The 24,576-nt window shown below is 37.0% G+C and overlaps 1 protein-coding gene and 1 long non-coding RNA gene across 5 annotated transcripts in view; both read left to right on the top strand.

Moving 5' to 3' along the window:
• Nucleotides 1-11,406, top strand: part of LOC139085093 (uncharacterized) — a 48,043-nt gene extending 36,637 nt beyond the window's left edge. The window contains exons 2-4 of the long non-coding RNA XR_011543130.1: nt 5,746-5,821; nt 7,444-7,591; nt 10,949-11,406. This is a non-coding gene — a long non-coding RNA (uncharacterized lncRNA). The remainder of the gene's footprint in view (nt 1-5,745; nt 5,822-7,443; nt 7,592-10,948) is intronic.
• The window catches only part of ZFPM2 (zinc finger protein, FOG family member 2), a 440,124-nt gene that overhangs the window by 47,705 nt on the left and 367,843 nt on the right, over nt 1-24,576 (top strand). The gene's annotated exons all lie outside the window — the stretch shown is intronic.

Raw genomic sequence — 24,576 nt, forward strand, 5'->3', positions numbered from 1 at the left:
GTGATCTTGTCTTATACAAGAATAGAATATGATACTGGATTAGATTGTTAACTGGAGAAAAAAGTTGCTTTAAAGGACGTTATTAGGATAATTGGCAAAATTTGAATGTGGAATATGCATTACATAGTTGTGTCTATCAACATTAATTATCCCTAATTACTGAAATGTACTATGGCTGCATAAGAGAATGTCCTTGTTTTTAGATGCTACAAGGATAAAGGGTGATAATGCTTGCAACTTACTTTCAAATGGTTCAGCAAAATGATAATAGTAATATTATTATTATTATCTTTATTGTAGAAAGAGATATAAAGTAAATTTGGCAAAAAATGTTAGCAATTTTTGTAATTCTGGGTGAAGTATATATGTGTATTTATGTTACTGTTGTAACTTTTTGAAGTTTTAAAATGTACCAAAAAAAATGCTCCTAACAAGTAAAAATAATAGTGCTAGTAGTAGTAGTGATAATAATCGTAATAATAAATGTGTAGTGAGCTTTCTAGGTAGATAGAAGTCAGATATGCAAAAGTATCCAAAGGTCAGAATACCTGTGATGGAGACACTGAAATACAATATTTACTATAGTGTTCTCAGGATAATTTAAACATGTCCGTTTTAGTTTATTCCTGATAGTGATGGAAAACTCTGCTCAGTCATTTTCTTGAAGGCACTGAACTTTGCGAATTACCAAACATGTTCTTGAACTGTATTAGAGATAATATTATGATGTAGAAAGAAGAGAAATTAAGTAGGAAAAGAAAGCTCTTCTAAATTTTATCCTTTAGGAGTGTGACATATTAGGAAGTGTAATTGGAAGAAGGGAAAGGTTGATGGTAATGAACAGAATAGAGTGTAATTAAAATGTTGTGCCAATAAAGAGGAGACTTCAGAAAATGTGAAGGAAAATGTTCCAAGTATGAATAATACTCAAAATCCATAGATCATCTCCCGCTTTATATCCATAAGGCCACTGAGTAGTACTCTGACCAACATGGTTTTAGATCTCACATTCCTTATGTTTAAGCCTTTCGGAAACAAGAAGTCCATTCCCATTCTTGCTGGCCAGAAGACCTCTTGTTGGCAAATTGCCTTAATCTTCTATTCTTAGTATATAATCCTTGTGGATCTTTTGCTTGTTTCTTAAGATGAAAGCAAAGGATCTGCAAAGGGTCAAAGCAATGCGTATTTTGGTTTTTACTTCCTCAATTTAGCCAACCGTTCGTTGAATCCTCATTCATATTTTCACCTTCTTTCTCTAGGTCCCCCTAGAAATCATTTTGAGCATTTTTTGGCTGATCTTGCATTCTAAGTCCATTTACTATTACCATTCTTCAATTTTCTTCTCTTTTCTCTCTGTTCCTAAACCTTCATTTAAATACCAAGACATTTTTGCCCTTCAATCTTAAGCCGTCTCTTAAAGAGGAGATGATCAAGGGTAGTCTGGATTTCACAGGGCAATGACTTCTGCTGGCGTCATAAGTATTACTACATACTGGGTAGGCAAAGGAAAAGAAATCTCACATGGATAAATACAGTGCTTTAAAAATAGAAATAAAGAATGCTTCAAAAATGGAAGATAGATTATTTGACAAAAAATTGCAGAGGAGTTAGTGCCTAATTGCAGGTTCAAGTCAGAGAAAAGCAATAATTAACAACAAAACAAAACAAAAGAAATGAGATAAAGGAAGAATAAATAAAAATGAAAACTATATATGGTTTTTCTTTTAAATACATTAAACCTAAGAAAATGATAAAGGAAAACATTGTTCCTTTATCAGATGGGAAAGGAAAGCTCTTAACTGATGACATACAAAAGGCAGAGACTTTAATAAGCATTTTCTGTACCTCTGTCTTCACACAAAAAGGTCATCTTTGATCTAATCACTGAAGTAGCCAACACCTGGGCTGGGAGAGCAGAAAGCTGTGATAAAAGAAGAAATGAACTAGAGATCATGTTAAAAAAAAAATAAGGATGTTCAAATGCTAGGGGTGGCAAACTTTAATATATAAATAGAACTCAAAGTTTTAAGTATGAGTGTCAATTCTCTTCCTCTTTTGGGGTTTTCAGTTTGTATGATTTATACAGTCTCTTTCAATTACATAGTAAATAGCAGTTTTGTATGTGTATAGTCCAGAGATAACCAGACAGGAATAGGACATGGTCCCAGCTCTCAAGAAATCACACACAATAGACTAGTCTTAGGTAACACTTTCTAATAAAGAAAATGGCATAATGTGATTTATTTTTAAAATTATTCATAAAAGGCGAACCACTTGCCAGATAAAGTCCTCTGGGATCCAGAGATGGTTACCAATGATTTTAAGCAACTTCAGGGAAATTTTATCAAGTTAGTTAAATATAAGTTTTAAACTAGGATTTGTTTTTTAGATGAAAAAGTTGATGATGTCGTCGAGAGAACAACAAAAAGTTTTGGTCAAATGAACAGGCATGGGAACACAGTAGCTTAGTGGTCCAGGAAGCAGTGGCTTGATGTGGAATGCACCCAGAGTGATAACTAGTTAAGGACTGAATCAGATTCCAAGATAACATCCTGGATTTGCCAGTATTATTCTTCATAGAATAGTTCAAGTTTACAAGAGTAAAGACAACATCTTTTTTGGTTCAGATCTTCTAGCTTCCACAGGTAGAATGAGGGCTCTGTCTCTATTCTGCTACCCAGGGACTTCTCTGCCAGAACCCAGGCTATCAATCCTTTCTGATTTTGCTCCTGCTGTATGTAGCATAACTTGATTTCGATTAAGTATTCTAATAAAGTATCCCATGATGTCTTTGCTAGTATCTTGGGCAAGGAGTTTGGAGATAATATTTTGTCATTATTATTTGATATTTATTCAAGGGACCTAAAATCCTTGCATTTTTCCCCAGTCTATGGCAACCTGGATAGGAAAAATTGACCTTTTACCTCCTAAACCCAAATCTGAATTTTGGGATTTATCACACTTCAGAATGGAAAAGCATCTGCTAGAGAGAAATGTAACAGGGGCCTCCATGGGTGGAAAAAGCCCTGGGATTACCAACTACTCTATAGGGTGAGTGTAGGAGAGAGGGAGGAGAAGAGAGTCACGGGGAGAAAAGAGTTGCCAGGAGTGTCTCACCTGCAGGAAAGATTTTCCTGGGGAAAGGAAAAGATAGGAAAGGGGAGGGGAATGGTAGAGGGAGGTGGGGGACTAATGTGGGTAAAGCCTCTGGTCTCTTACCAGTGCAGTGGCAAAGAAGGAAGAAGTCAAGGAGAGAATCACACCTCTCCATATGACCTGCGTATAGCCGGTGATTCTATCCACTGGTAAATATGGAAGCATCAGTGTCCTGGAACTGTCATGTGTTGCTTAGTGACAGGGATACTTTATGAGGAATGCCTCGTTAGGCTATTTTGTTGTTCTGCCAATGTCATAGAATGTACCTACACAAAACTAGATGGTATAGCCTACTACACACCTAGGCTGTATGGTACTAATCTTATAAGACCACCGTTGTATATGTGGTCCGTCGTTGACTGGAACATCATTATGCGGCGCATGACTGTGTAACGAAGCAGATTAGAGCCCCTTGCCGCTTGTCTGGTAGTGTAGTGAAGACAGGAGTTTGTAAAGAGGCAGATGAGGCCTTGGTATGCAGATTAGCTATGATAGCCTTAAGCATTTTTTATTATATCATTTATTAGTTTCTTTAATGTGCACAAAAGTACAAACCTGAAGAAAATTGGCCCATAATCATAGGCCGAGATAACTTTTGGGTTTTCAACCATTCTGTCCTCTCTGGAGTCTACTCTATCTTGTCCAAGACTTTGCTCCTGTAGTTTATCTATTCTTTCCTCTGTAGCATTTTTCTGTAAATACAAGATCTCTCCTATATGAATAAAAATGTTTTGTCATCATCAGTCACAAAGTTTTCCCTTGATACCATAAACCACTCCACTTCTCTATGCCCTGTTAATGGCAGAAGGTCTTGAAATTATTGTCTCAAGTCTTGTTCCCATTCTTTCATCTGCTGTTCGCTACTCAACTCCGTCTCAATTAGGATCCCTTTCCCCAGCATTTAAATTATTACGGTTACCGGTAACTTCCATTAGTCCAATCTGATCTTCACTTCTCTTAACTGTTAGTATCATTCAACAACGTTGACTACTCCCTCCTTCTTGAAGCACTTTCTTCTCTTGACTTTGGTAACATCACACTTTCCTTGTTTTCATGCTATTTGGCTGCTTTTTCTCGGTTTCCTTGACTAATTTCTTCTCTGCTCAATATCTAAGCATTGGAGTTCTTGAAGACTCTCTCATGTACCCACTTCTCTTGTAAGGCTATACTCTCTCTCCAGGTAAGGACCTTTTAGTCTTATAGCTTTAAATCCTGTCTGTACATGAAAGGCTCTCAAATCTTGACTTCCATGTCTGATTTCTCCCTGGAACTTCAAACTCATATTTCTATTCTACTTAAAAGAATCTCATGGATATCTAATAGGCATCTCAAATTTAATGTGTCCTAAGAACAGCCCTTTATCATTTGCCACCCAAATGTATTCCTACCCAATTGTTCCATCTGCTGAATTTCATCAGCACACATCCAGTTGGTTTTTTGTTTTTTGGGTTGTTTTTGAGGAAGATTAGCCCTGATCTAACATCTGCTGCCAATCCTCCTCTTTTTGCTGAGGAAGACTGGCCCTGAGTTAACATCCATGCCCAACTTCCTCTACTTTATATGTGGGACGCCTGCCACAGCATGGCTTGCCGAGTGGTGCCATGTCCACACCCGGGATCTGAATTGGCAAACCCTGGGCCACTGAAGTGGAATGTGCACGCTTAACCACTGCGCCACTGGGCTGGCCCCATCCAGTTGGTTTAAGTTAAGAAAGCTGAGTTGGTATTTATTGTTTTCTTTCTCTCATCCTCTCACATCCAATCCTTAGTAAGTCTTGTCAACAAAACCTCTAAAGTATCTTCTGAATCCATCCATTTCTCTCTATCTTAGCCCAGGTCATCGTCCTCTCTTGCCTGGACTATTCCTGCCTACTGTGGTGTCTCTGAATTTCACTCTTACACCCTTAAAATCCATTCTGTATACAGGAGCCAGAGTATTCCTTTAAAACATAATGTATATCATGTCACTGCCCTGTTCAAAACTTACCGATAAGAATAAAACTATATTCTTTGCCCTGGTTTTGGAACCTCCTGTTTACCCTCTGCTCTCATCTTGCACCACTGTCCCTCATCTCTGCACTCCAGCTGTGCTGCTGTTTCTCCAACATGCCACGTTCATTCCCATGGTAGGGCTGTTCTCTCTGCCTTGATCAGTCTTCCCCTCGATCATTGTATTGTTGTTCCTTCTTGTCATTTAGATCCCATCTGAAGTGTCACCCCTTCAAAGAGAGCTTCCCTAACTTCCCAAATAAGATAAACACCCTGTCATGATAGCCTATTGCCCTATTTTGGTTATCTCCATAGGACTTATAACATTATTGTTTATAACTATAATTTCATTTGTTTATTTAAATAGTTTTTTATTTGTTGCTGTATTTATTTTCTCTGCTCATTTTCACCTCCTTCTAGAGTATAAACCCGTGGAGAGAGGGGACATTTTCAGTCCTAAAAGAGTACCTGATACATAATAGGTACTTTAGAGACATTTGTTGAATAGAAAAATGAATAAATGGATGGATAGATATCTAGATATCTTTAACATAAATTCTTAGATGTACTTTAGCTTACGCATACCCCGTCTTAACCACAGTTTGATCTTCTTGAAGTTTGAACACCCTGAAGACTGTTTAATGTCCCTTTGTGACCCTTGGATGAGTGCATAAAAGGTATGCTTACAAATTTGCAATTGTGGGAACCTGGGGAAGCATAACTGCTGGGATGGATGTAAAAACAAAATTGAAACATGTGCTGCCCAAGCCTAGGTCAGTGGAAACTCAATGATAATGAAAATGAAGAAGAACTTGGGTCAAATGAGAATTCAGGAGACATGGATCCCCAGGGAACAAAGTAGATGCCCCGAGTTTCTATCCGTAATCCTATACCTTAACACATTGTTAAGATATGTTGTTTTTTTGTGAGAACTCCCATATTTCCAGCCTGGAGCCATCTCTCTTCAATCTGAATTCTCAGATTTTGTCCCTATCTCTAGTGATAACTGCTGTTTACTGCTTTCTTTTAATATTTATGTACATGTCTTAATCTCTTCTCCTAGATTGCAAACTCCTTAAGAGGAGACACTGTGTTTTGTTTTCTTTTAATTCCCCTGTTTCACATAATTTCTTACAAATAGTTGGAAGACACTCAGTCAATATTTACTTTGTAAGTGAATGAATACGTAGCAGACAAGACTAAATTATGTGAGTATACGTATTTTTTAAAAATAATGAAACTATAAACGCTTCATTGTTATAGAAACAAAAACTATCGGGGAGGTTTTATTTAATATATGTGTTTTCAGGTTTGGGAAGGATAGTAGTCTCTATAACTATTAATGAGTGAAATAAAGAGGAAGAAAATGTATTTCTGAAACATGATACTCTTCTAGTTGGTTTAAAATTAAGGAATTTTAAGAAATTTTATTTAAGAGGCTTACGTTTATTAAGATAGATTGAGATAAGTAGATAGGTAGATAGATATTAATGTATTGCAGCTATTTGGTGAGTAATTATATATTTTTTTGCAAAAATAACACTCTGGGACTACTTTGTGTTTTTTAAATTGAATGTAAACAGTTAAAATTTCAAAAAACTTTTATTCATATTAATATTTTTAAAACTTTTTAATTTCCACATTTGGACAGTTTTTATTTAGTGGTGTAATTTAATTGCAGGTTATTATTCCATCCTGATTTATAAAACTTAATTTTACATCTATATATCTGTATATGTACATCAAATTATAAAATAAATCAAATTTACACTGTCAGCATATAAAAGAAAACCCTTCTTCATTATGGGGAATGCAATTAGAGTCCCTGAAGTCTCGAGTTTATGTGAGATGCCTGTGGACTTTAAAGGAAATATTTAAAACTTCCCAGTGAACCAGCAAACCAATGGCCAAATTTAATTAAAAATTTATATTGATTGTAATAAGGACCAAAACTGGCTATAAACACATGGCATAGGCCGCTGTTAATTTTCTCTTTAGACTGCTTGATACAGTGATGTAATTTTATTTCACTGTGTAAGATGAAGAATGAGAAAATAAAACTATAACTCCATCACAGAGCAGCAAGCTCAATGAGGACAGAGACGTGATCTTATTCACATTGTATTCCTAGGGCCCAGCAGTGCTGCACATACAGGAAACACTGCTTACAAAGTGCTCCATTATATAGGAATTCAGACATAATGTAAATGTAGCATAGCTTTCGTTCCCCACCTCGGCCTCATTCTTATCTCATTAGCTTTGTAACACTGAGATTGCATCTTTGGTCCTCCACTTACAGATTTTGGCAGAGATCTTCTGTAGTTGAGAACCGTTAATGAGTTGTTGAAGGAAGAAGTGAGTTAGCTGAAGCAATTATTGAATATTCGCTGTACTTCTAACACGGAGTGATGCCAAAAATATACAAGACCCAGTTTATAACCTACAAGGTAAAAAGTGGAGTTGAGTTCCTCTTTGTAACTATCTTTTAATCTGTGAAAATGATGACCCCACCCACTTTATGCTCATTCTTTGTATGTTGAGGAAGAGAAAAGCAGTCACTGATAGCACGGAGCTCGGGTGGTATGCACAGTGAGGCCGTGACTTTCTCCTGTTGAACATAACATTTCACAGACCATCAGCATTAGGCAAGGACCTTCTGTGATCATGACAGACTAGACAAAAACAAGACCACTCCATTCTCATTCCTGAATTCAGGCAAAGACATGAATATTTTGAAGATCAGAGAATGACCAAAATATTCCCCATCTGTTGCTTTTTTTAAAACCAATCACAGCTTTAATCTCACTCTAATTTCACTCTTCTTACAACTCCTAGATAAGAATTTTAAAGATACCCAATCATAGAATGACTCCTGCTTCCTGACAGCTTCCAATCTAGAACGAAGTCCTATTTTTTTTTAACTTTCCCCCAAATCACCTAATGTAAATCCAAATTCTGTAAGTTATTTCTAACACACACTTGCTGAGACACCCCACAGTTCCCTTGTTGCAATGAATCATAAACCCACATTTGTTCCACAACAGGTGTGTTCCAGATGGTCTTTGACTGGAGATCATTTGACAGTACTAAGAGCCTAAAGACTATGGAATGTGTGAACATTTAAATGTTGTGTTTGCATTTTACATATATGCCAATATTTTTCCCAAAGAAAGTCTTTCGAAGGCAGTGAACGTTTGAGTTAGAGAAAACTGTAGCTTTAAATGTATGCATAGTTGTAGTTTATATGATCAACCCGTATCACTGTCCCATGGTATATTTCCATAGACTTTTTTTGAAATACTAAACCACCAACATGATGTAACCCGTGAGTTGAAGTTCCAAACACTCTTTCTGTTGTCAGCTTTTCTGTTAAGGGGTTTGCCCTAAATTAAAACATATCAATCTAGGGGACCAAAAACCCACCACTGAAAGAATCACTGCAAAGAGTATATTCAAGATTCAAAACTTATTTGTCTGAAACAGCTGCTCATGACCTTTCATAAGACGAGGTATTTGGGGACTCTTGGAATTTTTGTAAGATTATATTTTTAATAAGTACAGGCTTAATGATGCATCTGTTACTCCTCCTATTTTACATAGTTAGCAACATTATCCTTTTTGTTCTTTTTCTCTGGTTAGTAGGGTAATTTCCCTATACCATCTCTCTCTGTGTATAATGCACTTTAGAGAGCACTTAAATTTTTTTTTAATTATCAGATAATAATTAGATAATCTGAAAGGGAATGAAAAATGTTTATGTTAAGGTTGCAAAACACAGTTGATCCTATATATCTAATACAGTGTTTTATTGTATTTTCCATATAGGTTATTGGAAAATAGTTTCTTAGTAAACACTTTTGTCAATATTATTTTTTTATTCTCATGTTATAAAGTTTACCTTCATCAGGAAAAGTATTATAGAAAATGTTATTTTAACCTTTAAAACACAGTGATATATACGGTCCAGGTAAATATCATAGTACAGGGCAATAAAAGGACAGCTTCCGAATTTGGAGGAAGGCTTAAAATATTTGTGATTTGTGATTTTATACAAAAGGTGGTATCTGAGAACACACATGATTTCACCCATGCAGTATAGAGGAAAGCTTGACATTGCTTGTTTAACAAAACTTAGAACTCTGGAAATGGATACCTCCCTTAAAACTTGAGAAAGTTTGGTAATAAGCAGGGTACTTTAAGAGTGTACAAAGGAAGTATTGATGGGCAGTATTTATGTCTTATCTTAGATGAGCTTTGACAATGATGATGGTGAGTGGAAGACAAAAGATGTAGAAAAGAGCAAATGACTTTGGGGAATCTCACAGTTGGTGTGGAAATTATACTAAGCACGGTAAATAATTAGGAAGAAATGGATATTTAAATGGATATGTATTTGATGAGAAGGAAAATAGGTGGTTAGGAAAGAGAGAAATGAGGGTAGGCTAGCGTAGTCAGGAAAGACATCCTGACCTAGGCTTGAGCTTGGACTGAGCCTTAAAGAACAGACAGGAGTCTAAGAGATGAAGAAAATGGGAAGGGAATTCAGGTAATGTGATCATCAGTATTGCCATGCTCCACATCATGATTAACAATCACTTTAACATATGCTTTCTGCAAGGTATTTTACTAGGCAATGTGGGAGACAGAAACAGGCATCAATGCTTATCTGTGAGGCATTTACAAATTCATGGGGTGCTTGTTGATTTTACTTTGGAAGCCTTTTAATAAACTTGTAGAAACCGTACAGAATTACAGAATGAAATGGGTCATTATGACTGTCAAGCAGCAGAATTCTAGGCAGAATGACAAATATATCTGACTTAGTGCGATATTTTTTGTTCTTATATTTTAATGTTTTTATATAAAAGGGAAAAATGTGATCTCAAATAATCCTTCACTCATGGTTGTCTTGTATCTAAAATAAAAGTGCTGAACAACTGGATCTTTGAGGACCCTTCCAGATAATTGCATAGTTCTTTGTTTTAAGTTTATCAGTATAGAACATGTGACACAAAAGAGATACCTAGTAGATCTCAGTCTTAGGGGTGTTGATTGTATGAAAATTGAGTATTATTCATATAAATTGCTGCAATGCTATTTTAGCCTTATTTACAGTTTAAAAATTAGCTTGAATTGAAAATTGCAATAGACCGATTTGGAGCTCCTGACGAATCAGCCAGCGCCAGGAGTTGTTCCTACTATTCAGGATTTTGAAAAAGCTAAGTACCAGTATCAATAGAGAATCTAATTGTTAAAAACTGTGTAGTTAATATATTGCTTTTTTCTTCAGTTTTCCCATTCTTCTCTCTTCTTTAAAGTCTGCCAAGGGGTTGATGTGAAGGAAAGGAAGCTTCAGCTATGGACCTCACACACTGAACAACTCTAGAATTGTGTTAACTGAAGTCAGCTTAGGAAAGATGCTATACTTTTGTGTGGTAGGAAATATTGGGAAATGTTAAACAGCTTTCACTTATCCCTCTATTCACAATACTGTGAACCTCTTGACCCCACGCCCATCTTTCTGTGACCACCCCCTCCCCCATTCATTGTTGCAAGGGGTGGAGTCACACATCAGAAAGACAGAGAGCTAAGATGCCACTTCTTGTCTTTTGAGTTGCAAAAGTTGAGACTGCAGCACAGATGACTTTGTGAAGGAGATATGGGATCCATGCAAACCTCCTTCAACTTTGCCCCTTCAAGATAAAATGGGGATTCTCCAGATGGAGGAGAAGTGATGGGTGACTAAATGACAATCTCTAAGAAGAGAGTGAATCATCTCTCTCCCTTCTGTCATTCAATTCCAGGAGGTGGATTTTCCATAGAGTCCCCACAAGGTTGCTTAATAGGATACCAGACGAGGCCTGTGTTCATTTTCCCAGCTGGGGCCTGGGAAATCAGCAAGACCAAGATGGATGAGCCTAAGGCAGCCTCATTGTTTTCTGACTCCATCACAGGAGAGAAGCATGTGATCTCCATATACCTGATGCAGTGCAAGTAGTTGGAAGCGCTCACCTGTTTGGACCAAGAACTTTGAATCGGAAGAAAGAGGAAATCGAAAAGGATGCTAGCATGGATAGCGGACACTAAGAACAAGATGCCTTCTCCTCACTCCTGCTATGCCTCTCCAATGCCTGGGCACTAATATTACCCTGGGATTTTAATGGAGCCTTGAATTGATTAACTTTAAGTTTTTATCACCTGGGAGGTTGGGATTTGAAAAATAAATTCAGTTATTAAATAATAAATGTAATAGCAAAAACTTAAATAGTGCTTACTGTGTGCTAAACACTGTTCTAAACACTTTACCTATAGTGGCTAGTTAGAGACTCCTGCAACCATAAGAGGTAGTTATTATTATTGTCTCCATTTTATCAGTGACAAATCTGAAGCTCAGAGAGGTTTAGGGTTTTGCCCAGTGTCACACAACTAACAAGTGACAAAGGCAGGATTCAAATCCAATCAGTCTGCATCATACTATGCCAAACCACTTCTCAGAGAGGTGTAAAAGAATATGTAATATTTCTGGCCAGACTGTGTCATGTGTTTCATACGCATTATGCTTATTTTGGAGGGATTTTTTGAGAAGCAATATCTAGCATTCGTTTCTCTGTGTGCTCTGGGCTCTGTAACAGCCCTGGGGATGCTGTTTCTATATTACACAGTGTTCTCTCTGGAAGACTGTGCAAGTAATTTCTCTCTACTCTTAGTACTGGAAATATCTAGGCTTCTCCTGAGCAAGTACCTACTCTGTATTTCCTAGAAAAATCAACTATATATTCTCTTTTCTCTGTTTTCACTGGCTGCCATGTAGCTTAGAGCCAAACGTCAAACTTGCTATTGGTAAGTCTATAAATTCATGACCTATGCTGTGTGCACTCATTGTACTGTTCTATCCCAACTTTCCCTTTGCTTTGCTTTTTACCTATTTTAATTTACTTTATCTGCCGGTAACGTACATATCTTAGTGAAACACCTTAAATCCTTTTTGAGAAAGGCAGGTTGTAAATACATGCAAATATTATTTTTCTTTGCATTCAAACTACATCACACTTCGATCTTCCTTGGTCAGCAGAAGGACCCCAATCATTACTTTATAGCAGAAATGCCCTTCTTTATTGGCACATTTCATCCAAAGAGGACAGAAAGGATAAGCTTTGAAGGGCATGGTGTGCTTTCTACTCCCTAATCTCCATTCTTGAGCCCAAAGGCTGTGGTGAAAAGAAACATTGGCACATGAGGAAGAGTGGTGTAATGGCTAAGTATATGGGCCCTGGTATCAGAACTGGTTCATATCCAGGTTTTGCTATCCACAGGCAAGTGACCTTGGCCAAGTCCCTTAACTTCTCTGTGCCTCAGCTTCCTCATCTGTAAAAGAGGGCTAAAATAGTACCTATTCGTATAGTTATTGTGAACATTAAATGAAGGTAGACAAATGTTTATTGTCTTTGATAGGTGCTAATGGCCAATAAGGGGGACAAGAGAGCTAGAGAATTAAAAAGTGAGTCTTCTGAATTTTGGTAAGCCCAATAGGTTATTCTTAATGTAACTTATGAAGGGCAACCAAAAAGCAATTAAAAAAATAGAGATTACATTTTCCATAATTCGTATGTATCATACTCTTTTACCTTTCACAAGGCTGAAGTGTAAATTTTTATTTGAATTTCCACATGTTCTTTTCAGCATTAGAATTACAGGGCAAGAGGAATCTTAAGTCCGTTGGCACAGGTCAAGTTAGTAACTCCACTCAAACTGTGATTTAAAGACCGTCACAGAAGGAAGAGAACTTGTATTCTCCCTGAGAAAACTAATGTAGGAAATACATTTTCTCTTTCAAGAATTTTTTTTTATGCAATGAGATGTTCTTATAAAATATTTGTTAAGCTTTTACTTGTCCAGCCTTAGAAAAATATGAACACATAAATGTATTTGAATGCATCAAATTAATTCAGAACATCTTTCAATAAACTATTGAGCTGATGAAAGATAGGATATGTGATAAACACCCTGCCCTCAAGAAGGTTACAATCTGGTAATGTAGATAGACATGTAACTGAATATGGCATGCCAAAATATGCAGACCCCCACACACATACAGTTGCAATACTGTGAAATCATTACCAACATAGAGTTTCATAGAATATCATTGAGAACAACTGATTCAGTCAGTGAGAACAAAAGAGGCAAAAGAAGAAGGAAGGGAGAGAAGGAAAGGGAGTGAGAGAAATAGAGAGAGAGGGAGGGTGGGAGGGAGAGAGAGGGGAAGAGAGAGGGAAACGTAACGTGGACGATGGCATTACAGAGATGATTGGTAATAGAGGTCTTGAAAGATGAGAAGGTATTTGCTGGTGTTAGCATGTGGGATGGGGGTGGGGGGGCAGTGGGAGAATTCCAGGTTGGGGAATAGAATGTGTAAGGGAACTAAAGCTTTCTAGGAAGTGATGGGCATGGCCCAGAATAGCAGTTGAAAAGGGGATAAGTTCTGACTGCCTGCAGGGAGCAGAAAACCAGTGGAGAGTTTTCAGCATTGGGATAAACATGATCAGATTTGCATTTTAGAAAGACAGCAATGCAGAACATGTTTTGAAAGAGAGTGAGTGTGTAGGAAGGAGAACAGTTGTTAGAGGGAAAGGGGAGGTGAAATATCTCCATTAGGGACTGTTTCTCATCTCTGACTTCAGCCTGACTAGCATACTATAGTTCCAGCTTCTTCCAGCTGACTCCTTTTCCTGTCTTTATCTCTCTAGCTCAGGGAAGGTCATGGCTTCTTGCTGTTGCTAATATCTAGATTGCTTTGTTGTCCACTTCCATCAGCTATATGCTTAATTTCTTAGAATAAATTCCCTTGGGGCCTGCCCTGTGGTGCAGCTGTTAAGTTCTCACGTTCTGCTTCTCGGCTGCCAGGGGTTCGCCGCTTCGGATCCTGGGTGCGGACGTGGCACTGCTTGGCACGCCATGCTGTGGTAGGCGTCCCACATATAAAATAGAGGAAGATGGGCACGATGTTAGCTCAGGGCCAGGCTTCCTCAGCAAGAAGAGGAGGACTGGCAGTAGTTAGCTCAGGGCTACTCTTCCTCAAAAAAAAAAAAAAAAAAGAATAAATTCCCTTTACTTTAAGTACTCAGAGTTGTTTCCGCTTCCCAGTTAGACCCTGACTGATAACACCCTAGCGGTAATGTAGGGGAGAGATGTTGAGAGTCCTAACAAAAGAAGAGACATTGCGCATGCAGAGGAAAGAGCTAATTTAGAAGACAGAATTACAGAGTTTGGTGACAGGTATGGATGTGGGCATGGGGGGAGGGAAGAATCAGCCATTCTGACCCTTGTGGCTGGCCTGCTTAACAGAAGAGATGTTGTTTAAAGAAACAGGCAATGTGGGGAGAGCAGAGGATTGGGGAAGACCTACGGTGACCATCAGACAGTCACTCAGACGTGCCTAGAAAGCAGGTGGACGAAGGAATCTGGGGCTTGAGTTTCATGTTAAAATTTATCATCAAATAGCAGGAGTTTAACAATATTTAAAGTTTTGGAAGCAAGATTCCGAGGGAAAGGACATAGAATGAGAAGAGGCCAAGGACAGAACTTCATGGAAGCCTAATAGAAAGGGAAAAAGTGGACAAAGAGGAAAACTATGGAGAATAGTGTGTCAGAAAAGCCAAGACTTTCAGTAAAGGTTAATATTCAGAAAATACTAGGTTGGGTTCGTGATATGTGACTACTAAAAGGTCATTAGTCATTGATCAATTAAGCGTAGATGCAGTTTCTTTATTTCTCTCTTCAAAATAACATTTGATATATTGCTGTTCTCTTATTACAATGATGAGATTAAGGACAAGAGAGATAGAATTAGTTTTCCAATTTTACCCAACTCGTATATGGTGCAGGTAGGATTTGAACTCAGTTTTGACTAATTTCCAAAGCCTGTGGTGCCTGTAAATGATTTTCAATTTCAGGGTAGCAAATCTATGCGGAGTTATATAGGTAATAAGAAACCACTTAGAGTTCTGGACAAGGCAATACATGATCAATACTGTGTTTAAGAAGAATGATCTATTCTAATCTATTATTCTAATAATCTATTTAGCGGAGATTAGAAAAAAGATAGAGTTGAGAAAAAGGAAGGGAAGTTATGAGACCACTGAGCAAGGAGTATTGAGAGCCTGGCTTAGGGTGTAGGGTTGTCAGATTTAGAAAAACAACAAAACCAGGCTGCTTAATTGAATATGAACTTTTGAATTTTTGGTATAAGTATGTCCCATACAATTTTTGGCCATATTTATATTGTAAAAATTTGTTATTTACCTGAAATTCATATTTAACTGGTATTCTGGATTTTACCTGGCAACCTACAACACTGCAGTAAAGTTCTTATGCTAACTGGAGTGAGTGTAGTCTTCACAGGTTGAGGGCAACAAGATTGCCCTTGCTTCAGGTGCCAACTTCAAATTCGAGGGTCCTCAGGCTATCTGCACTTTGAATCAACTGGCTGCAAATTTGGGGGTTCCCACAAGCTACTCAGGTTGATAATTCACTAGTACAATTCACAGAACTCAGGAAAGCACTATACTTATGATTATAGCATTATTATAAAGAATGCAAATCAATACCCACCAAATGAAGACACATGTAAGGCAAGGTGTGGGAAGATCTGCAAAGTAGAGCTTCCATGTCCTCTTCCTGTGGAATCAGAGCGCATCGCCCTCCTGGCACATCGATGTGTTCACTAACCAGGAAGCTCACTGGAGCCTTGTGTCCAGAGTTTTTATTGGGGTTTCATTGCATAGGCACGATTGATTGAATTATTGACCCTGTGAGTGGACTCAATCTTCAGCCCCTATCCGTTCCCCTGAGATCAGGGGCCCACTCTGAATAATAAAGACACTCTATTATACAATGCAACCCTAGTGTGGTCATGGTAATGGAATGGAGAGATAGATGAGAAGGAATTATACTAGAGAGGAGTCTAAATTAATGCTGGTTTTTAAATCCCGGGATATTGGAAATATGGAAGGAAGTACAGATTGGGATGGGAGAGGGAGAGTAGATAATTAATTCTAGATGCCTAGACTGAAGATACTGATAGAATGTCATGGTGTAAATTCAAGATAGAAGTACAGAAAGGTATATCTGGAGTTTAGAAGAATTGTCAGGATTACACATTGGGTGTCAATTCTCCTTAGCATGAATGTGGTTGTTCTAACTCTGAAGTGTATAATATTGCTGCGGGAAAAAGTGTTAGGAAAAAAGCAAAAGCTCAAGTGTTATAGGAGGGAAAATGGAAGCCACAAACAAAATATAAATATGTCAGCACATTCTAAATTTTCACTTTTTATAGGTTAAATTAGCATGACTTGGCTTTTTCCATATGATATCATCTTAGTTGTTTCTTACAATGGTATTAATTTCAAAGCTTTTATACATTTATTCTATAATTTATTTCTACCTAGTGTTTGAATGTTTAATATTTTGATGATACTCATTTACTTTTATTTCTAAACACTGACTGGATTTTTGCCCAAATTTTTATAAATTCAAAGTACTCAATGAATTGTCAAAATATTAGGATAAAAAGCTTAAATGGATTTTGACCAATTTTCTGAAGTACCTTGTAAATAAGGTGTAAAGTCTATGAATTTTGGTATTTTTAACATTTTAAAATTAACACATTTTGCTTCAGCTTGGCTTTGAAGTTAACCCAATCTTTACTTAAAGACAGAAAGGTTATTAACGTGGAATTAAAGACAATGCTTTTATCTATTCATTTTAAACTTATTCTTTAATTACAAAATGGCTTACAACTAGTAATGGTAAATTAAAGTAATTATAGTTTTCTAATGACTGAATTGTAAATAATTGCAGTATTTCTACATAGTACCATAAAGACCACTGATAAAGCCACATTATAGCACATGTCCCATTCCTGATGCAACATGTTAACATTTCACAAAAACTAAGTGCCTTGTTTAGTGGCACTGAGTGGATTCTGACTCCTAGTGACCCTGTGTACAGCAGAGTGGAACCCTTTTTGCTGGTCTCTTTGTGCCATCCTCTCACCTTCTGACGCTCTATCAGACAATGCTCCACTGCCATTCATAGCATTTTCATGGACAGTTTTTTCAGAAGTGGGTGGCCAGGTCCTTCTTTCTAGTTTGTCTTAGTCTGGAAGCTCTGCTGAAACCTGTCCACCATGGTAGTGTGGTTCCTTGACCAGGAAACAAACCCAGGCAGTGGTGGTGAGAGCACCAAATCTTAACCACTGGCTTTAAGTGAGTACTTTGTGCCAAAATTGTGGTTCTGAATATTGTGGAACATACGAAAATGAATAATGTATGGTCTGATAGAGTGAATACTTACAAAAATGCTAACATTTGTGTTTACTCATTGTAATTTTGGTTGAAGACTACTTTGCAGTAATCTCACAAGCAGCACTTTTATCTGCTGCATAATTAATAACACAAATTAGAAAGAGGATCAGTAGGGATGTTTTTGAAACATGCAGACAAGCAAATTGTTTCACCCCTTTGAACTTCAATCTTTAATCTATAAATGAGAGATTGGACTGACTTTTCTGGTCCTGTTTTTGCAATTCTTGTTACTGTTTGTGGTGTCAAATACTAGGTTTATTACCTTAAAGCCAAATTCTGTTTTAAGCCTTACCACTGGAAATCACTAATGGGTAAGGTTGCTTCTTCATCCAGCATGTGGTATAAAGGCAGGGCCTAAGAAATAAGGGACCTGGTTTCTAGTACTATTTCTGTGAAAAAAGTCACCATCCTTCAGTATTCTCATCTGTAAAATGAAGAGATTTCATTTATAAATCTTATGACTTCTTCCAATTTTAATGTCTATGATAAAAAAAAAAGCTTATAATAACCAGGTTAAGACCAATCTAATGTAAAGTCTTACTTATAGAATATTTTGAAAAAATATTTTTATTCCTTTCAAACTGTATACTTAGAAGTGTGGCTGGCATAGAAGGCAGACTAATAAAAAGAACTGAGGTCTATACTATTATGAAGAGATGATATTATTTAAAGTTTCAACTGTGAAATATGTCACTAAAATGGGTAAATCTCCAGTTTTCAAGGATATTTACAAGTAATTTTGTTCTCTTAAATGGAATTAAAGATGCTCATATAGTATCTGTGCAACTATGGTAAATTATCTTTGGAGATGATGCAAAGACAAAATTTCAGCCAGAGCATTTTTAATGTTATAGCAAATCAGCTGCTTGGTCTTTTGTCAAGGTAAGTTGGTAGTGGTATAGTTATTGTGGACAGTCCCTGGTGGAAGAAATTCATTTTGTGTGAGGAAAATTTGGTTAGATATTTTTCACTGCCTATGTTTACTTGCTTGAGATTTTGGATGTTGATTTACAAACGATTAATTAAAAGTGCCAGTGTGCTGGTGAAAGTTAGAATAATTAACTTTTACAAGTAAAAGTTAATTAAGAATTAATAATTAAAAGTGTCTTCGGTTTATGTGAGAATTCTCCCCATTCCTAACTCTAATTTGGGAAGTTGTCAATTTGAAGATGGCAATTTTAGAAAATTAGACCCAAAGTGCTTCCGACGGCTGGTTGCATATTGAGATGCTCCAGCAATGTGGGGAATTTTGGTCAGAGCACAGCAAACTGGAGCATCTCCAGGAGCTATGTGCTGCCTTTGTTTAGAGGAAGATGTTTCCTGCAATGTTTCTCTTTATCGACATGCTAACTCTATGGAAACATGTTGCTTTACTCTTGTGTTGTTTATTTCATTAGAGAATATGCTACTCTTTAGTTCAGTTTCAAAGGGAGTGATTCTTTCAATAGTACCTGGAAATTGAGAGTCTTAACATGTTGTTCAAAGTTCCATATAGAGCACTATACAGAATTTAATTCAGGTGTTTTATATTCTCGGGAAGCTGAGTAGGTGTGATGTTTCAGACAATAGTTTTAAACTAAAAGGTTGTCTCTTCTGGGATGCAGGTCATTCTGCTCTTTTGTAAAAGCGGGTAAATCCCAAAGTGAAGTGTGCACAGACGTCTCCGAGTGTGGGCTCTGGCCACAGAATTCCCATTAGCATTAGCTTGGCGCTGCTTCTTGTCTCGCAGACAGCGGAGAACATGCCTTTTCCACCCTTGAGGCAATGAAATAAATTAAAGGGTGCGGCATTCAATGAGTTGAATTTTGAGTAGTATTTCTCATGCCTCCAACGTTTTAAAATCAGTTTATTCTTATGAGGCAGCATTTGGAATCATGAAACAAGGGACTCCTCTGTTTGTGCCAGGATGCAGCTTCTTTTGATTTTCTGGAATCGTGTGTGTGTCAAACAATCTTTTCTGGTCCTTTTCCCATTGTGGTCTCTGGGTAGTGTCTGTGACTAGAACTTTGTAATTCAGTATAAATCACAAATACATGAGCACTGTGGAAGGTAAGACATCTTTAGTTTGTTTCTACTGGGTCTGGTCCAGGCTATTACAGTCTCTACATATCTCCATGACACAGAAGCAAGAGTTTTTGCAAAGAGTGTCCCCAGGGCCCAACCAAATCCATCCTCTGTAGAAGCTGCCGGCTCCGTCCATGTTCGTTACGTTTGTGCTTCTTCCAGTTCCGCGCTTTCTCTCAGTATGTTCTGAAGAGACTGGAGAGCATTCCTGTAATCTCAAATGGAAGTTTATTTTTGTTTTCATGGAACAAAGGTTTATCTTTAGTGTTACCATGTGTCCCCTCTAATTAGAAATCCTTTTCTCATATTCGCATAAATAAGAAGGGGATCATTTAATTCTTAGTGCATTTGAACAGATAACTCCAGAGATGGGGGCATCCACATTTTATCTAATTCTCTTTAACCACAAAAAATGTAGACTCTCACCCACCAACTAGAGAGCAAGATCTGAAGGCTCTGGAACTCTTAAAGGGAGTCTTCTAGCAGAGCCACTTGCTCTTTCTCCGTGTATGATGTTTTATTTCAAGACATCAAAATAAGTATGCTTTCTGATATTGATCTGTCTATTTTTCCCATATGCAGTGGTTTGATTGTTATTATCTTTCCAAAAGCATGTAATGATGATTGGTAAAGGTATTTCAAACATAACTTATTGACAAATTTTGAACACTTAGGCTCCGTCAGGCACCGTTCTAAGTTCATTACATAATTGAACACAAGTAACTTATAACTGCTGTGAGATATTATCCCAGTTTTATAGATGGGAAGTGGAGACTCAGAATTTCTGAGGCTCGCTCCAAGTCAGACAGCTCATCAGGGCTAGAGCCAAGGTTTAAATGGAAGAGTGTCTCCCAACTACTCTTCTCAATTTTAGTCTGTAACCAATTAATTACAGTATTTGCCTAGTGATACCTCATGTTAGGACTTCTGAGACTAGTGCTTTAAAGTGCCTACTATTCTTTTTTTTTTCTTTTTTCTTGTTTTTAGCTCCGTACATTCAAGTGTTTAAGCTTGTGACTTTTTAATTACGTGTCCATCATTGTTGTATAATTCTACGTTATTTTTTAGGTGTCCAAAAAGACTACATTCTGCCTTTTTACATAGCCTTCCTGCTCATGCTCCCTTTCTCTCAGAACCAGCATGCGTCAGGTAAAGCTCGTCCACTATAGAAACAAAGAAAGAGGGAAAGAGATAGGGGTGTGGGGAGAAGAGAGGGAGAGGGAAGACTTACATAGTGTTTTCCTTAGATACGGTTGAATATACAAACATTGATTATATGAATGCTTTTCCATTGTGCCTGTGGAAGAGTTTTTCTAGGTTCTGTCAAGAATGTTAGCATTTCATGTTTGGTAGAATGTGAGTACCCTCCGTTCTCTCGTCTGGTGGGAGTGAACACTCTGTGACTGTTCAATCTGAGTCCTTGAAACGAGGAAGACTTAGATTCATACTTTAAACGTATTTCTGCAGTGAGATTTCCAGGCTGCATTTTGGGTATGGAAATGAAGAACAGGCTAAGGGCTCTTTGAAGGCAAGAAACATTCAATGTGGAAAAGACCCATCTTAGATAAAAGAAATGAGGAATGCACATTGGCTCTGACATCAGGAAAAGACATTCTTCATCTGCTGATTTGAGGAGGGCATAAATATCTTCAGTTAGTATATATTCATCATGCTGATTTTTTGTGTTGCGTTTCAAGGACAATGAGGAAGGTTCCTGACAATATTCACTTGCATTAGAACAGCCTTTTAGGGGTCTAACAAAATGCAGATACTGCTGGTCAAGAAAATAAAGCTAATAAAAGATAATTATTGTGTTTCAATGGCTGTAGGAATATTGAACTTATTCATATCATATTAAAAAAAAGTCCCTGTGTTAAGTAATTTTAGTATTAATTATGCAGTTTTTAAGTGTTGCCAGTAACATTATAGCAAGGTAGTTTTGAATTGAAATTCTGATTAAATGGTAAATGTTGGTGTTAATTACACATTACTTAAGAAATAACACAAATGAAACCCCTAATAATATCATTTTGTCTTGATTTGAGCTCAGAAAAAACACCCCCCCAACCAATTACTCAGACCACCAATTCCATCATCTGCTCTACTTTTGCCGTTCATTGGTCATATTTTTTCTCATACTCTTGTTCCATCTCCTCTATCATATCTTATCTCTCTCGGCTCCTCCTATTTACCAGCATAGCAATTATAATTGTCAGATATTGATGTCATAGTAAAGGTAATGTATCAAAATAAAAAAGTTACTGACATAAAAGAGAACTGCTTTAATCTGATTTGATGTATCAGGTTTTATAGTTATATGACTTAAGTAATATAACCTTATCTATAAATACCTAATAAATATTCTGGAACCCATAAGGATGAAGAAACAAGTTCATTACCTTAAGGCAAAGCAGTTTTGCTGTACTGCTTTTGTTGACCACTGATGAAAGTAATTTATACTAAGAAGTATATTTGTTTATGATCACTATTTTAATGCTATACTATAAGATTATGATACTTTGTACTTTGTTTTTTATGATTGTTGTTTCATGTTAAAAGCTGTCTTTAAAATGATAGTATTTCATGGAGCTACAGAGGACTCTTAGCTCTTAGAGGTATGTGAAATGGCCAACATTTGGTCACCTGCGGTTCTGTTCCATGAGAGTAAAGACTTTGTTTAACCACTACCTTTTATTAAATTTTTGTTAAAATTTTATATTAAACATTTAAAAAAATTTTATATTAAAATTTTATTATTAAATTATTAAAATTTTCTGTAGTTTGTTGTGCCGTATAAGAGACTTATACTTGTGATTTGTGATAGATCAACACAACAAACTGTGAGCTTAGGCATTCTCTTTTCTTTTCTCAGAAGAGCTGGTTTCCTCTACCTTTTCCCACTCCCTAGGAAAGAAGAAGTCAGATATGAGTGTGTATAGACTGTGGAAGAACCAAGTGTACGAGCTGTGTTTACCTAGAGTACCTTTGAGTCATAATAAGAAGATTAATCAGCTATATCACATCCTCATGGGTCACAAGTATGATTTGGTAACATATAAGGGAAACTTTAGGTGTAACTCCAAAAAATTTCTGCTGGTCAGATTATATATTTCTTAATTTTTTTAAATTGGTAACCAGGCAAGAAAAATAAACAGCAAAATACAGGACACAAAGTCCATTCAAAAGAGCTCATGAAATTTACTCAGAGCTTTCATTCCCTCAAAATGATTAGGCTCAGTTCTGGCAAACTTACTTATTTGGTTTTCTAATCTAAAGCTGATGAGTGCTAACCATATAAGGATCATATTGTTGAAGTGTTTTCATTTTATATATATTGAACGTTTCCCTGTGTCATAAGCGTTCTTCCAAAAGAGTTTTTTAAAGATTGCATAGCACTATGTGATATGGGTTAATAACATTTGAAACCAAACTGTCTTGGCGTTTAGATTGTTTCTAAAACTTCTCTCTTAGAAGAAACGTTGTGATGAGCTTTTCTGAACACTGATCTTTGTCGTCTTCTCCATTTATTTCCAAGGATAAAGCATGACGTTGAATTAATGACTCTGAGTTTGAACAGTTTTAAAGCTTTTGAAACGTATTGCCAAATAGCCCTAATCCTTATTTTTTAATGACTAAATAGTGTTTAATTTTGAATACATATATAATAATGATAGTTAATGTTTTTGAGAGTTCATTGTCAAGTACTATTATAAGACCATCACACTTGTTAACTTATTTCATCTTAAAGATGATGATATGTGGTAGGACTATTGTCGTTCCTATATTACAGATGAGAAAAAGGATGCGCAGGAAAATACAGTGACTCACTCGAGGTCAAACAAGTCATAGTGGTGGAGGCAGGATTTGAACCCAACACTCTAGGTTAATAGCTAACATTTACTAATATTCATTAATAGATAAATAGGTTTAGTGAACTCCCGAGTTAAGAGATAAAATACGTTGTTTGACTCTCTTAAGAGTTCTATGTTGTGTGTACATTTATCCTCTTAATTTTGCAGATAAAAAACAAAAAACAAAAACCACTGGAACTTTGGTTAGGTAACTTGTGCAAGTCACATAATTAGTAATTGGTAAAGCAGGTTTTAAATTAAGGTTAGTAGGGTTATGTGTCTCCAGTGCCCAAACTCTAAATCTCTACACTTTTAAACCATTTGGAACGTTTAAATTCTTATGATTTGTCAGTATTAAAAATAGCATTTAAAGGAACATGTTTTGGATTGTTTAATTAGTAAAGATTCCTTGGCATGGAGATCCCATGTCAAAGCTTAGGAATAATCTTAGATCTGTACTTGCATCACTGGCAAATTACTCTCCAAGCGTGTGGCATCACTTTGTGTAAGAGAACCCGTTTCTCCGGATCCTTTACAATAAAGAATGTACAGAGAGAGAGGGTGAGGAGACAGCAGATGGGCAGTGCAGCCCTCTGTGCGGAGGGCACCTTTGAGCTCACCCGCCCGATGGATGAGCTAAATCAGAAGCGGTGGAGTGTTCCAGGCAGAGGAAAGAACAAGTACAGAGACTCCAAACTGGGAATCAGCTTTGACTTTTGAAAGAATTAAAAGAAGGCTGATGTGCCAAGATCCAGGGAGGGAGGGAGGAGTTTGAGTTTGTGTCAAAGAACTTAGTAGGGCCAACTTCCAACTGGTCCTTCTGCAGGATTGTGTGGGCCATGATATAGATTTTGGATTTCATCCTAAGTACTGATGGAAGACATAAAAGCCGAGGAGTAACACGATGTAATGATTTATATCCCCGACAAGAAATAGACTGTAGGAGAGGTTGGAATGGGTTCCTGGAGATTAGAAGGTGGCCATTGCCTTAGCCCTGGTGAAAGATCAAGGAGCTTGAAGTAGGGAAATGGAAGTGGAGATAGTGCAAAGCAGTCAGGTTGGGTTATGTTTTGAAGGTGGAGCTTTAAAGACTTGGTGATACTTTTGATGCGTGAGGGAGGGAAAGAGAGGAATCAATTATGACTCCTCACTTTG

Source organism: Equus przewalskii, chromosome 8 (genome assembly GCF_037783145.1).
Source record: "Equus przewalskii isolate Varuska chromosome 8, EquPr2, whole genome shotgun sequence".
Classification (NCBI taxonomy): domain Eukaryota; kingdom Metazoa; phylum Chordata; class Mammalia; order Perissodactyla; family Equidae; genus Equus; species Equus przewalskii.